Here is a 14,901-nt window from a genome sequence, read left to right as displayed (position 1 = left end):
GTTTGAGATGAAGTTGCATTTTTACTAGTTACATTCCTTATTAAATTTGCCATCCGTAGGTTGCGGATAATGACAATCTGGACATTCAGTGGCCCAGCGTTTTCCCTAAGCGGCTCTTCGTGGCCTTGGCGGAACTTTACAATAGGCGTTCACTTGTCTCTTGCCTTAATGAAGGAGAACCTTCACCTCTAAATATCCGTTCACCTTCACAGTCCCCAATACATAAAATTACTTATCCAGAAGCAAATGCTTCTACTCCTACATACTCCTAGTATATATAGTACTAGTATATATACTAGTATATATTACTAGCATATACTAGTATATACTAGTACTAGTATATACTAATATGTATACTAGTATATATACTAGTATATATACTAGTACTAGTACAAGTATATATACTAGTATATACTAAGAAATACTAGTATATTCTAGTATATACTAGTATATACTAGTATATATCTTAGTAAATATACTAGTATAGACTAGTATATACTAGTATATATACTAGTATATGTATTAGTACTAGTATGTACTAGTACTAGTATTAGTATATATGGGTTGTATGCATTAGTTTGTACTACTTGTCTATACAACTAGTACTACTAGTACGTACTAATAATATCTACTAGTAGTAGTTGTACTTGTACATACTACTTGTACTACTACAAGTACATGCACTACTACTACCAGTTTTTGTAGTACTAGTACTACTAGTAGTAGTACCAGTAGTAATAAGACTACTCGTAGTAGCGCAAGTACTACTAGTACTACTCGTAGTAGTACAAGTACTACTAGTTCTACTCGTAGTAGTAAGTACAACTAGTAATACTAGCACTACTAGTACATACTATTACTACTATTAGTACATAGTAGTATGTACTACTATTACTCCAAGTATGTATTCTAGTACATAATTCTAGTACATACTAGTAAGTATTATTAGAACTAGTATGTATTATTAGTAGAGTTAGAACTTTTAGTACTATTAATATTAGTACTAATACTACTAGTATGTACTATGTACTGCTAGTACATACTAGTAGTTCATGTAGAACTAGTTCTACTAGTACTACTTGTAGTAAAATGTACAACTAATAATACTCAAGTACTACTAGTACTACTCGTGGTAGTACAAGTAAAACTTGTAAAACTAGTATGTACTACTTGTCTATACTACTCGTACTACTAGTATGTATTAACAATATGTACTAGTAGTAGTTGTACTAGTACAATCTACTAATACTACTAATAGTACATGTACTACTACTAGTACATGTACTACTAATAGTACATGTACTACTACTAGTACATGTACTACTACTACCAGTAGTTGTAGTGCTCGTACTACTCGTAGTAGTACAAGTACTACTAGTACTACTCGTAGTAGTACAAGTACTACTAGTACTACTCGTAGTAGTACAAGTACTACTAGTACTTCTTATAGTAGTACTAGTACTACTAGTACTACCCGTAGTTGTACAAGTACTACTCGTAATAGTAAGTACTACTAGTAATACTAGCACTACTAGTACATACTACTACTATTATGAGTACATACTAGTATGTACTACTAATACTCCAAGTATGTATTCTAGTACATACTTGTAGTACATACTAGTTAGTTCTATTAGTACTAGTATGTACTATTAGTACAGGTAGAACTAGTTCTACTAGTACTCTTAGAAGTAGTGTGTACTACTAGAAATACTCGTACTACTCGTAGTAAAAATACTCGTACTACTCGTAGTTGTACAAGTACTACTCGTAGTTGTACAAGTACTACTCGTAATACTAGCACTACTAGTAAATACTACTGCTACTATTAGTACATACTAGTATGTATTACTAATCTCCAAGTATGTATTCTAGTACATACTTGTAGTACAAACTAGTAAGTTCTATTAGTACTAGTATGTACTATTAGTACAGGTAGAACTAGTTTTACAAGTACTACTAGAAGTAGTATGTACTACTAGAAATACTCGTACTACTCGTAGTAGTAAGTACTACTAGTACAGACTTGTATTAGTATCACTACTATTACAAGTATGTACTAGTAGTGCTAGTACTAATAGTACAAACTACTAGTACATAATAGTACCACTAATGCTAGTACCAGTTGTACATTCTTGTATGTACTCTGACTAATACTAGTACTAGCAGTAGTACTAGTAGTAGTAATATGATGTACTAGTACGGGTATTATATATTAGTAAGTTCTACTTGTCTATGCTACTAATACTACTAGTATGTACTAATTATATGTACTAGTAATAGTTGTACTAGTACAAAGTAATAGTACTACTACTTGTACATATACTACTACTACCAGTAGTTGTAGTACTCGTGCTACTTGTAGTAGAAAGTATTACTTGTAATACTAGCACTTCTAGTACATACTAGTACTAGTAACACTACTAGTATTAATATGTACTAGTAGTGCTAGTATTAGTAGTACATACTACTAGTACATAATAGTACTACTAATACTAGTACTAGTAGTACATACTAGTATGTACTATTAGAAATACTAGTATTAACAGTAGTACCAATAGTGGTAATATTATGTACTAGTACGCGTAGTATATATTAGTATGTACTACTTGTCCATACTACTAGTACTACTAGTAATAATATGTACTAGTAGTAGTTGTACTAATACGTACTACTAGTACTACGACTAGTACATGTACTACTACTATCAGTAGTTGTAGTATTCGTACTACTCGTAGTAATACAAGTACTACTAGTACTACTCGTAGTAGTGCAAGTACTACTAGTACTACTAGTAGTAGTACAAGTACTATTAGGACTACTCGTAGTAGTAAGTACTACTAGTAATACTAGAACTACTAGTACATACTACTACTACTATTAGTACATACTAGTATGTACTATTAATACTATGTATTCTAGTCCACACTTTTAGTACATACTAGTAAGTACTATTAGTACTAGTATGTACTACTAGTAGAATTAATACTTCTAGTACTAGTACTAATACTACTAGTAATAATACTAATACTACTAGTATGTACTGCTAATACATTCTAGTAGTACTGAAGAACTAGTTCTACTAGTCCTACTTGTAGTAGTATGTATTACTAGTAATACTCGTACTTCTCGTAGTAGTACAAGTACTACTAGTACTACTCGTAGTAGTACAAGTACTACTAGTACTACTCGTAGTAGTACAAGTACTACTAGTACTACTCGTAGTAGTACAAGTAGTACTTGTACTCTCGTAGTAGAGAGTACTACTAGTAATACTAGCACTACTAGTACATACTAGTACTGGTAACACTACTAGTACTAGTTCGTACTAGTCGAGCTAGTACTAGTAGTACATACTACTAGTACATAATCGTACTACTAATACTAGTACATACTAGTATGTACTACTAGTAATACTAGTACTAGCAGAAGTACTAGCAGTAGTAATATTATTTACTAGTACGGGTAGTATATATTATTATGTACTACTTGTCCATACTATTAGTACTACTGGTATGTACTAAAATTATGAACTAGCTGTAGTTGTATCGGTACATACTACTAGTATTACTACTAGTTCATGTACTACTACTACCAGTAGTTGTTGTACTCGTGCTACTCGTAGTAGCACAAGTACTACTAGAACGACTCGTAATAGTAAGTACTACTGGAAATATTAGCACTACTAGTATATAATACTACTACTACTACTACTAGTACATACTAGTATGTACTACAAACACTCCAAGTATGTATTCTAGTACATACTAGTAAGTACTATTAGTACTAGTATGTACTACTATTAGAATTAGTACATCTAGTACTAGTACTAATACTACTAGTATTAATACTAATACTACTAGTATGTACTCCTAGTACATACTAGTAGTGCATGTAGAACTAGTTCTACTAGTACAACTAGTAGTGTATGTACTACTCGTACTACTAGTACTACTCGTAATAGTAAGTATTACTAATAATATTACTACTACTAGCACATACTAGTACTAGTAACACTACTAATACTAGTATATACTAGTCGTGCTAGTACTAGTAGTACATAATAGCACTACTAATACTAGTAGTAACAGTAGTACTAATAGTGTAATGTCATGTACTAGTACGGGTAGTATATATTAGTATGTACTACTTGTTTGTCCTTCTAGTACTACTAGTATGTACTATTAATATGTACTAGTAGTAGTTGTACTAGTACATACTACTAGTACTACTACTAGTAGTAGTTGTACTAGTACATACTACTACTACTACTAGTAGTTGTACTAGTACATACTACTACTACTACCAGTAGTTGTACTAGTACATACTACTAGTACTACTACCAGTAGTTGTAGTACTCGTACTATTCGTAGTAGTACAAGTACTACTAGTACTTCTCGTAGTAGTACAAGTACTACTAGTATTACTCGTAGTAATAAGTACTACTAGTATTACTAGCAATACTAGCAATACTAGTACATACTACTACTACTACTACTACTAGTACATACTAGTATGTACTATTAGTACTCCAAGTATGTATTTTTGTACATACTTGTAGTACATACTAGTAAGTACTATTAGTACTAGTATGTACAACTGGGAGAATTGGAACTTCTAAGACTAGTACTAATACTACTAGTATTAGTACTAATACTACTAGTATTTAGTACTAAAACATAGTAGTAGTACATGTAGAACTAGTTCTAGTAGAACTACTAGTAATAGTAGGTACTAGTAGTAGTATGTACCACAAGTGGAATTAGTAGTTCTAGGGTTAGTACTAATATTAGTAGTATATAGTAATAGTACTTCTAAAACTACTAGTACTAATACTACTAGTATTAGTACTAGTACTTCTAGTACTAGTACTTCTAGTATTAGTACTTCTACTATTAGTAATACTCGTACTACTCGTAGTAGTACAAGTACTATTAGTACTACTCGTAATAGTACAAGTACTACTTGTACTACTCGTAGTAGTACAAGTACTACTTGTACTACTCGTAGTAGTAAGTACTACTAGTAATACAAGCACTACTAGTACTAGTAGTACATACTACTAGTACATAATAGTACTACTAATACTAGTACTAGCAGTAGTACAAGTAGTGGTACCTAGTAGTTCTAGTACGGGTAGTATATATTAGTATGTACTACTACTGCCAGTAGTTGTAGTACTCGTTCTATTCGTAGTAGTACAAGCACTACTAGTACTACTCGTAGTAGTATAAGTACTACTAGTACTACTCGTAGTAGTAAGTACCACTAGTAATACTAGCACTACTAGTACATACTAATACAACTAGTACATGCTAGTATATACTACTAATAATCCAAGTATGTATTCTAGTACATACTTGTAGTACATACTTGTAAGTACTAGTATGTACTACTAGTAGAATTAATACTTCTAGTACTAGTATTAATATTACTAGTTCTGCTAGTACTACTAGTAGTAGTATGTAATACTAGTAATACTCGTACTACTCGTAGTAGTACTTGTACTACTTCTAGTAGTAAAAGTACTACTCGTAGTAGTACAAGTGCTACTCGTAGTAGTACATGTACTACTCGTAGTAGTACAAGTACTACTCGTAGTAGTACAAGTACTACTCATAGTAGTACAAGTACTACTAGTACTACTCGTTGTAGTAAGTACTGCTAGTTATACTAGTACTACTAGTACAAACCAGTACTAATACTATAAGTATTAGTCTTAATACAACTAATACATTTAGAACTAGTTCTACTAGTGCTATTATTAGTAGTATGTACTACTAGTAATACTCGTACTACTCATAGTAGTACAAGTACATACTTGTACTACTCAAAATAGTATAAGTACTACTAGTACTACTCGTAGTAGTAAGTACTACTAGTAATACTACCACTACTAGTACAAAGTAGTATTAGTAACACTACTAGTACTAGTATATACTAGTAGTGCTAGTACAAGTATAACATACTAGTATGTACTACTATTAATACAAGTACTAGCAGTAGTATTAGTAGTAGTAATAATATGTACTAGTACGGATAGTATATATTAATATGTACTACTTGTCTATACTACTAGTACAATTAGTATGTACTGATAATATGTACTAGTAGTAGTTTTACAAGTACACACTACTAGTACTACTAGTTGATGTACTACTACTACCAGTAGTTGTAGTACTTGTACTACTCGTAGTAATACAAGTACTACTACAAGTTCATGTACTACTACTACCAGTAGTTGTAGTACTCGTACTACTCGTAGTAATACTACTACTACTCGTAGTAGTACAAGTACAACTAGTACTACTAATAATACTAGCACTACTTGTACTCGTAGTACTACTAGTACATGTACTATTACAACCAGTAGTTGTAGTACTCATATTACTCGTAGTAGTACAAGTACTACTGGTAGTAGTATAAGAACTATTAGTACTACTCGTAGTAGTAAGTACTACTAGTAATACTAGCACTACTAGTACATACTACTACTACTACTAGTACATACTAGTATGTACAATTAATACTCCAAGTATTTATTCTAGTACCTACTTGTAGTACATACTACTACGTACAATTAGTACTAGTATGTACTACAAGTAGAATTAGTACTTCTAATATTAGTACTAATACTACTAATATTAGTTCTAATACTACTAATATTAGTACTAATACTACTAGTATGTACTGCTAGTACATAATAATAGTACATGTAGAACTAGTTCTACTAATACTACTAGTAGTAGTATGTACTACTAGTAATAATCGTACTACTAGTAGTAGTACAAGTACTACTAGTACTACTCGTACTAATAAGTACTGCTCGTAATACAAGCACAGCTAATACATACTAGTGCGGGTAGTGTATATTAGTATGTACTACTTGTCTATACTACTAGTACTACTAGTATGTACTAATAATATGTATTAGTAGTAGTTGTACAAGTACGAACTACTAGTACTACAACTACCAGTAGTTGTAATACTCGTACAACTCGTAGTAGTACAAGTACTACTAGTACTACCCGTAGTATTACAAGTACTACTACTAATACTAGCACTACTAGAACATACTATTACTACTACTACTAGTACATACTAGTATGTACTACTAATACTCCAAGTATGTATTCTAGTACAAACTTGTAGTACATACTAGTAAGTACTATTAGTACTAGTACGTACTACTTGTACAGACTAATCATACTTGTATAACTAGTTCTACTACTACTACTAGTAGTAGTATGTACTACTTGTAATACTCGTACTACTCGTAGTAATACAAGCACTACTAGTACTACTCGTAGTACTACAAGTACTATTAGTACTACTCGTAGTAGTAAGTACTACAAGTAATACTAGCACTACTAGTACATACTGGTACTAGTAAAACTACTAATACTAATATGTACTAGTAGTGCTAGTACTAGTAGTATATACTAGTATGTACTACTAGTAATACTAGTACTAGTAGTAGTACTAGTAGTAATAAAATTATGTACTAATACGGGTAGTATATATTAGTATGTACTACTCTTCTAAATTACTAGTACTACTAGTATGTACCCATAATATGTACTAGTAGTAGTTGTACTAGTACATACTACTAGTACTACTACTAGTACATGTACTACTACTACCAGTAGTTGTAGTACTCGTACTACTCGTAGTAATACAAGTACAACTAGTACTACTCGTAGTAGTACAAGTACTACTAGAACTATTAGTAGTAATAAGTACTACTAGTAATACTAGCACTACTAGTACATACTACTACTACTACTACTACTACTAGTACATACTAGTATGTACTACTAATACTCTATGTATTCGAGTACATACTTGTAGTACATACTAGTAAGTACTATTAGTACTAATATGTACTACTAGTAGAATCAATACTTCCAGTACTAGTTCTAATACTACTAAAATTTTTACTAATACTACTAGTATGTACTGCTAGTACATACTAATAGTACAACTACTACTAGTACTACTCATAGTAGTAAGTACTACTAGTAATACTAGCACTACTACTACATATTACTACTACTACAACTAGTACATACTTGTAGTACATACTAGTAACTACTATTAGTACTTGTATGTACTACTAGTAGAATTAGTACATCTAGTACAAGCACTAATACTACAAGTATTAGTACTAATACTGTACATACTAGTAGTACATGTACTACTAATACTACTTATAATAGTACAAGTACTACTCGTAGTAGTAAGTACCACTAGTAATACTAGCACTTCTAGTACATACTAGTACTAGAAACACTACTAGTACTAGTATGTACTAGTACTTCTTGTACTAGTTGTACATACTACTAGTACATAATAGTACTACTAATACTCGTACTAATAGTACATGTAGAACTAGTTCTGCTAGTACTACTAGCAAGAGTATGTACTACTAGTAATACTAGCACTACTAGTACATACTTGTATTAGTAACACTACTAGTACTAGTATGCACTAGTATTGCTAGTACTAGTAGTACATGCTACTAGAACATAATAGTACTATTAATACTACTACTAGTAGTACATACTAGTATGTACTACTAGTAATACTAGTACTAGCACTGGTACTTGTAGTAGTAATATTATGTATTAGTACGATTTAAATATATTACATACTACAAGTACTACTACTAGTGCTTGTACTACTATTACCAGTACTTGTAATACTCGTACTACACGTTGTAGTACAAGTACTATTAGTACTACACGTAGTAGTACAAGTACTACTAGTACTATTCGTAGTAGTACGAGTACTACTAGTACTAGTCGTAGTAGTACAAGTATTATTAGTACTACTCGTAGTAGTAAGTACTACTAGTAATACAAGAACTACTAGTACATACTTGTACTAGTAACACTACTAGTACTAGTAGGCACTAGTAGTGCTAGTACTAGTAGTACATATTACTAGAACATAATGATACTACTAATACTACTACTAGTAGTACATACTAGTATGTACTACTAGTAATACCAGTACTAGCAGTAGTACCTCTAGTAGTAATATTATGTACTAGTACGAGTAGTATATATTAGTATGTACTACAACTAGTACATGTACTACTACTACCAGTTGTTGTAGTACTCGTACTACTCGTAGTAGTACAAGTACTACTAGTACTCTTGGTAGTAGTACAAGTACTACTAGTACTACTCGTAGTAGTTAGTACTACGAGTAATACTAGAACTACTAATACATACAACTACTACTACCACTAGTACATACTAGTATGTCCTACTAATACTCCAAGTATGTATTCTGGTACGTACTTGTAGTACATACCAGTATGTACTATTAGTACTAGTGTGTATTATCAGTAGAATTAGGTATTCTAGTACTAGTACTACATGTAGAACTAGTTCTACTAGTACTACTAGTAGTAGTATGTACTACTAGTAATACTCGTACTATTCATTGTAGTACAAGTACTACTAATACTACTCGTTGTAGTATAGGTACTACTAGTAATACTAGAACTACTAGTACATACTACTACTACTACTAGTACTACTTGTACATATTAGTAGTACGTACTACTACTAGTACATACTAGTAGCACTACTAGCAATACTAATACTAGTATGTACTACTGTATTAAAGTACTCTACTACTCGTAGTACGAGTAGAAATAATCCATACTTGTACGAGTATGTTTTAGTCGTAGTACGAGTATTACTCGTACTAGTAGTAGTACTTGGATAATTTGTAGTACTAGTACTTACTACTACGAGTAGTATTAGTAGCACTTGTACTACTACGAGTAGTACTGGTACTACTACGAGTAGTACTGGTACTACTACGAGTACTGGTAGTAGTAGTACATGTACTAGTAGTAGTAGTATGTACTAGTACAACTACTACTAGTACATATTATTAGTACATACCGGTAGTACTAGTAGTATAGACAAGTAGTACATATTATTAGTACATACCAGTAGTACTAGTAGTATAGACAAGTAGTACATAGTAATATATACTCCCCGTACTAGTACATAATATTACTACTACTAGTACTACTGCTAGTACTAGTATTACTAGTAGTAATACTAGTATGTACTACTAGTACTAGTATTAGTAGTGCTACTATATACCAATAGCATGTACTACTAGTACTAGCACTACTAGTACAGATCTATATTAATAGTGTTACTAGTACTAGTATGTACTAGTAGCGCTAGTATTACTACTAGTACTTACTACTACGTGTAGTACCAATAGTACCCGTACTACTACAAGTAGTACTAATGGTACTTGTACTACTACGAGTAGTACGAGTATTACTAGTTGTACATACTAGTACTAGTTGTACAAGTAGAATTAGTTCTACATGTACTACTAGTATAGCAGTACATACTAGCGTATTAGTACTATTATTTGTAGTACATACTACTACTAGTAGTACTAGTAGAACGTGTTCTACATGTACTACTAGTATGTACAAGCAGTACATACTAGTAGTATTAGTACTAATACTAGTAGTATTATTTCTAGTACTAGAAGTACTAATTATACTAGTAGTACATACTAGTACTAATTGTACATATTAGTATGTACTACAAGTATGTACTAGAATACAAACTTGGAATATTAGTAGTACATACTAGTATTTACTAGTAGTGGTAGTAGTACTATGTACTAGTAGTGCTAGTATTACTAGTAGTACTTACTAATACGAGTAGTACTAATTGTATTTGTACTACTACCAGTTGTACGAGTACTACAACTACTGATAGTAGTAGTACTCGTAGTACTCGTAGTGGTACAAGTACTACTAGTACTACTCGTAATAGTACAAGTACAACTAGTACTACTAGTAGTAGTAAGTTTAGTACAACTAGTAATACTAGCACTATTAGTACATCGTTGGACTAGTAACAATACTAGTACTAGTATATACAAGTAGTGCTAGTTCTAGTAATACATACTACTAGTACATAATAGTACTACTAATACTAGTACAAGAAATACATACTAGTATGTTATACTAATAATACTAGTACTAGCAGTAGTAATATTATGTACATGTACGGGTTGGATATATTTGTATGTACTACTTTTCTACACTACTAGTACTACTAATATGTATTAATATTATGTACTAGTAGTAGTTACACTAGTACATACTGCTAGTACTACTACTAGTTCATGTACTACTAGTAGTAGTACAAGTACTACTAGTACTACTCAAAGTAGTACACGTTCTACTTGTACTACTCGTCGTAGTAAGTACTATTAGTAATACTCGTACTAATCGTAGTAGTACAAGTACTACTAGTACTACACGTAGTAGTACAAGTACTACTAGTACTACTCATAGTTGTAAATAGTACTAATACTACTAGAACTAATACTACTAGTACTAGTACTAATACTACTAATATGTACTGCTAGTACATACTAGTAGTACATGCAGAACTAGTTCAACTAGTACTACTAGTAGAAGTTTGTACGACTAGTATTACTCGTACTACTCGTAGTAGTACAAGTACTACTAATACTACTAATATGTACTGCTAGTACATACTAGTAGTACATGTAGAACTAGTTCAACTAGCGCTACTAGTAGAAGTTTGTACTACTAGTATTACTCGTACTACTCGTAGTAGTACAAGTACTACTAATACTACTCGTAGTAGTATAAGTACTACTTGTAGTACTACTAGTACTACTAGTACTACTTGTAGTAGTAAGTACTACTAGTAATACTAGCACTACTAATACATATTAGTACTAGTAACACTACTAGTGCTAGTACGTACTAGTACTACATTCTACTAGTACATAATAGTACTACTAGTACTGGTACTAGTAGTACATACTAGCATACTAATATGTACTACTAGTAATACTTGTACTAGCAGTACTACAAGTAGTAGTAATATTAAGTACTAATACGGATAGTTTATATTAGTCTGTACTACTTGTCTATACTACTAGTACTACTAGTATGTACTAATATTATGTACTAGTAGTAGTTGTACTAGAACATACTACTAATACTACTACTAGTACATGTACTACTACTACTAGTAGTTAAAGTACTCGTTGAAGTACAAGTACTACTAGTATTACTTGTAGTAGTACAAGTACTACTAGTACTACTCGTAGTAGTACAAGTACTACTAGTACAACTTCTAGTAGCAAGTACTACTAGTAATAATAACACTACTAGTACATACTACTAGTACTACTACTACTAGTACATACTAATATGTACTACTTGTACTCCAAGTATGTATTCTAGTACATACTTGTACTACATACTAGTAAGTACTATTAGTACTAGTATGTACTACTAGTAGAATTAGTACTTCTAGTACTAGTACTATTACTACTAGTATTTGTGTTAATACTACTAGTATGTACTGCTAGTACATACTTATAGCCCATGCAGAACTAGTTCTACTAGTACTACTACTAGTAATATCTATTACTAGTAATACTCGTACTACTCGTAGTAGTGCTAGTACTACTTGTAGTAGTAAGTACTACTAGTAATACTAGCACTACTAATACATATTAGTACTAGTAAAACTACTAGTGCTAGTACGTACTAGTACTACATACTACTAGTACATAATAGTACTACTAGTATTGGTACTAGTAGTACATACTAGCATACTAGTATGTACTACTAGTAATACTTGTACTAGCAGTACTACAAATAGTAGTAATATTAAGTACTAGTACGGATAGTTTATATTAGTTTGTACTACTTGTCTATACTACTAGTACTACTAGTATGTACTAATATTATGTACTAGTAGTAGTTGTACTAGAACATACTACTAATACTACTACTAGTACATGTACTACTACTACTAGTAGTTAAAGTACTCGTTGTAGTACAAGTACTACTAGTATTACTCGTAGTAGTACAAGTACTACCAGTACTACTCGTAGTAGTACAAGTACTACTAGTACAACTTCTAGTAGCAAGTACTACTAGTAATAATAACACTACTAGTACATACTACTAGTACTACTACTACTAGTACTACTACTACTAGTACATACTAGTATGTACTACTTGTACTCCAAGTATGTATTCTAGTACATACTTGTAGTACATACTAGTAAGTACTATTAGTACTAGTATGTACTACTAGTAGAATTTGTACTACTAATTTTAGTACTAATACTACTTCTATGTACTGCTAGTACGTACTAGTAGTACATGTAGAACTAGTTCTACTAGTACAATTAGGAGTAGAATATAGTACTTGTAATACTCGTACTACTCGTAGTAGTACAAGTACTACTAGTACTACTCGTAGTAGTACGAGTACTACTAGTACTACTCGTAGTAGTAAGTACTATTAGTAAGACTAGCACTACTAGTACATATTAGTACTAGTAATACTACTAATACTAGTATGTACTAGTAGTGCAAGTACTAGTAGTACATACTACTAGTACATAATAGTACTACTAATACAAGTACTAGAAGTACATACTAGTATGTACTACTAGTAATACAAGTATTAGAAGTAGTACTAGTAAAACTATTTGTACTAGAATGTACTAGTATGTACTACTAGTAATACTAGTACAAGTAGTAGTACTAGTAGTAATATTATGTACTCATACGGGTAGTATATATTAGTACGTACTACTTGTCTATACTACTAGTACTACTAGTATGTTCTAATAATATGTACTAGTAGTAGTAGTTGTACTAGTAGAAACTACTAGTAGTTGTAGTACTCGTACTACTCGTAGTAGTAAAAATACTACTAGTACTACTCGTAGTAGTAAGTACTACTAGTAGTACTAGCACTACTAGTACATACTACTACTACTACTACTAGTACATACTAGTATGTACTACTAATACTCCAACTATGTATTCTAGTACATACTTTTAGTACATACTAGCAAGTACTATTAGTACTAGTATGTACTACTCGTTGAATTAGTACTTTTAGTACTAGTACTAATACTATTAGTATTAGTACTATTACTACTAATATGTACTGCTAGTACATACTAGAAGTACATGTAGAACTATATCTACAAGTACTACTAGTACTACTCGTTGTAGAACAAGTACTATTAGTAATACTTGTACTACTAGTAATACTTATAATACTTGTACTACTAGTGATACTAGTAATACTAGTACTACTTGTACGAGTAGTACTAGTAGTACTTGTACTACTACAAGTAGTACGAGTACTACGACTACTGGTAGTCGTTGTACTAGTAGTATGTACTAGTACAACTACTACTAGTACATATTATTAGTACAAGCAGTAGTATTGATAAGTAGTACACACTAATATATACTACTCGTACTAATGCATAATATTACTACTATTAGTACTACTGCTAGTGCTAGTATTATTAGTAGTACAAACTAGTATGTACTACTAGTACTAGTATTAGTAGTACTACTATGTACTAGTGTTATGTACTATTAGTACTAGCACAACTAGTACATACTAGTACTAGTAGTGTTACTAGTACTAGTATGTACTAGTAGTGCTAGTATTACTAGTAGTACTTACTACTACGAGTAGTACTAGTAGTACTTGTACCACTACGAGTAGTACTAGTAGTAGTTGTACTACGACGAGTAGTACTAGTATTACTAATAGTACATACTACTACTAGTAGGACTAGTAGAACTAGTACTAGAAGTACAAATTTTTCTTGTAGTACATACTAGTACAAATAGTACTTATTAGTGTGTACTACAAGTATGTACTAGAATACATACTTGGAGTATTAGTAGTACATACTAGTTTGTACTAGTAGTGGTAGCAGTAGTATGTACTAGTAGTGCTAGTATTCTCAGTAGTACTTACTACTATGAGTAGTACTAGTAGTACTTATACTACTACGAGTAGTACGAGTACT

This window comes from Amborella trichopoda, chromosome 10, assembly GCF_054954075.1.
Source record: "Amborella trichopoda isolate Santa Cruz 75 chromosome 10, AtrichopodaSantaCruz75HAP2 v2.0, whole genome shotgun sequence".
Taxonomy (NCBI): Eukaryota; Viridiplantae; Streptophyta; class Magnoliopsida; order Amborellales; family Amborellaceae; genus Amborella; species Amborella trichopoda.
The sequence above is the reverse complement of the archived record's forward strand: the minus strand, read 5'-3'. Positions refer to the sequence as shown.